Raw genomic sequence first — 3578 nt, 5'->3', positions numbered from 1 at the left:
CTTTTTAGGATCTTCATAGAATATCTTATTGGGGCGATTTATGCATGTCAGACCGTCCGCCCGTTCGTCCGTACATGCATTCTTGTGGACAAATTACAGGTCGCATTTATTATCCGATTGAGAAGGAATTTTGCAAACCAAGTGCACCAAATGGCTAATATCAGCCCAAAAGGACCGAATTTTGGCAATTACGACTGAATTCATCCTACAAACCATATAAATCATATTATTCCTATAAATTTGGTGTAAATCGGTTCAGATGTAGCTACAGCTTCCATATATATGTTTTATCTGGTCTGGGGTTTAAAGCCCCTCACAAGCCTAATATACATTCCACAAGAATGATGATAAAAGATATCAGATACAGCTCGGAAATACCTCTACCAATTTTTATCAAGATCGGTACAGATTTGGATATAGCTCCCATAAATATCCTCAACCGATTTCGGATTAATTGTGCACCGAATAGCCAATATCAGTCCAAATTACATGAATTTTAGCATATATATCCGAATTCAGCCTAGGGGCGAGTACATCGAATTCCTAGAAAATCGGTTCACATATACCTGTAGCTCTCATATATATGTTTCATCCGATTTGGCGTTTAGATCCCGCACATTCGTAATATGAATTCGAAAACATGATCTTTGGTACCAGTTATCTATAGAGCTCGGAAATACCTCTACCAAATTTTATCAAGATCGGTTCAGATTTGGATATAATTTCCATATATATCTTCTACCGATTTCGGGTTAATTTAGCACCAAAAAGTACTGAATTTTGGTACATCCAACAGAATTTATTCTAGAAACAAGTACATCAAATTTGGGGAAAATCGGTTCATATATAGCTATAGCTCTCATTTATATGTTTCATCCGATTTGGTGTTTAAGTCCCTCACATTTATAATATACATCCAAGAAACATTGATTTTTGATACCAGATATCTAATAGAGCTCGAAAATGCCTTTGTCAAATTTTATCGAGAACGGAAAATATTAAGATATAGCTCCCCTATATATCCTTAATCCGATTTCAGGTTTATTGTGCAAATAATAGCTAATATCAGCCCAAATGGAGTGAATTTCGGATTTTGATATAGCTTTCATATACATCTCCAACCGATTTGACGGTTATCGTGCACCACATATGTAATATCAACCCAATTTGGATGGATTTTTGCACCTTCAACTGAATTTATCCTGAAAGCAAATACGACTCGGTTCCCATACATATGTTGCTCCCATATATATATATATATATATATATATATATATATATATATATATATATATATATATATATATATATATATATATATATATCTATATATATCTATATATATATATATATATATATATATATATATATATATATATATATATGTGTATATGTTTATATACGTATATAAAAAAGAAAATATATATATATATATATATATATATATATATATTTATATACGAATATAAATATATACACATATATATATATATATATATATATATATATATATATATATATATATATATATATATATATATATATATATATAATATATATATATATATATATATATATATATATATATATATATATATATATATATATATATATATTTATATATATATATATATATATATATTTATATATATGAGAGCAAAATATGTATGGGAACCGAGTCGTATTTGCTTTCAGGATATACAGCCCAGAAATACATGTGCCAAATTTTATCGAGATCGGTTCAGATTTGGATATAGCTCCCATATATGACTTCGTCCGATTTACCTTATATTGTGCACCAAACGTCTAATATTTGCACAAATGGGATGGAATTTGGCACTTAGGACCGAATTTAGTCTAGAAGCTAGTATGTCAAATTTGGTAAAGATCGGTTCAGATATAGCTGTAGCTCCCATATATATTGTTCATCCGATTTGTTGTATTTGTTACCCACAGCCGTAATAAGCACTCCGTAACAGGGAAATATATCAAATACAGCACAGAAATATCATTGCCAAATTTTATTGAGATCGCTTCAGATTTAGATATAGCTCCCATATATATCTTTATCTGATTTCAAATTAATTTTGCACCAAATGGGCAATACAAGTCCGAATTTAAAAGATACAAATGCTTCGGCATATTTAGTCCTTTGAACTTTTAATTAAAATTACTATTAGCGTGTATGATTAAATTCTCCCAAAAAAAACTTTTAATTGTTATGTGGAGCTCTACTAAATTAACAAAGTGGTGTAGGGTATCATAAGTCGGACTTTCCTTACTGGTTTTTGAATATAATGCTTCCTGGAGTCATATTATGCAGTCCAAAGCAATGTTTATTGACACAATGTGTACGAATGCCTTCGTCAAATTTGGAGGAAATCAATTCAAGTTTGATGTACCTCCCATCTGAAAGCATAATACATATTCAAATGAGGTTCATAGTCTGTTTTAGTATATTCAGTTTTGGTATGTTAATCTCTTCCATTTGTTTTTGGATTTCTTGGAAATGTTTACTTTAAATTAATTTCCCTCAACCAATAGAAAGGATAACGAATTTGTTTAGGGGATTATCCAAAAAAACATGCATTTGTACAGGTTTTGTAGTTTCTTATCTTCTAGCAAAAACTGTATATTCAATTTCTAGAACTGTTAAGTCATTTGCCTTGATTAAATATAACTCCTTTAACAACATTGTGGGAAGCGGAGCATACCTTTAGTGTAGGCATTTTTCTATTTTTTCTTTCCTAACAAAGTTTTGCAGGAAACCATTTAAACGTCCTGTTTGCCAGACATAGAGGAAAGAAAATCCATAGCCAACTTCAGAAGTCAGAAATTAGTTTTTTTTTTGTTCTTGTAATGTCTATAAACAATTTGCATTGCAGGTTAATGCCGTACTAATCCTTGGCGGATTCGCTAAAGTTTTGCCATTATCGAAGTTAATCTGATTAATCCGTTGTGAACAAGACACAGTTAAAGGTTGAAACATATGCCGCACTCTCACTGCGAAGGAAAAAAAGTAGAAATTGCCTTTCAAGACAGACCGGGGTGAGAGGTAACGTGACGACGACCGATGGTGAAGTGTAGACAAATAAAACATTAATATTTTTTTAACACGCCAATCATCATCCAGTTACATGGCACTTTTCATGTTCATTATGGCCTAATCTAAAAGGAATTAAATTAATTCGCGGACTGCCTTATTTGTATGGTGTTCTGGTTGTTCTCCTTGTTAAAAGAACTTCCTATTAATTGAAATTTTAATTAAACAATTCGCAAAAAGTAACGCCTTATTACTGCAGAACCCATAAGGCAAATATTTTGCCGATAAGCTTTCTATCTTTTAAATCTTCGAAGGAACTGAACATATGGCTTGCGTCAAACTTGTGTGGCGCCATTGCACCGCAGCCAGTGTAGTCGGAACTGTTAAAGAAATATGTTAATCTTTATCCGCCTCTATACAAATTTCATATGGATTAGGCTGAAAACAAATGAAAAACCAGTAAAGAGAGTCTTAAAATCGGGCGGGGCCGATTTTATGATACCCTGCACCACTTTGCTAATTTAGTTGAGCTCCA

This window comes from Musca domestica, unplaced genomic scaffold (assembly GCF_030504385.1).
Source record: "Musca domestica strain aabys unplaced genomic scaffold, Musca_domestica.polishedcontigs.V.1.1 36, whole genome shotgun sequence".
Lineage (NCBI taxonomy): Eukaryota > Metazoa > Arthropoda > Insecta > Diptera > Muscidae > Musca > Musca domestica.
Note: the sequence above shows the minus strand (reverse complement) of the source record.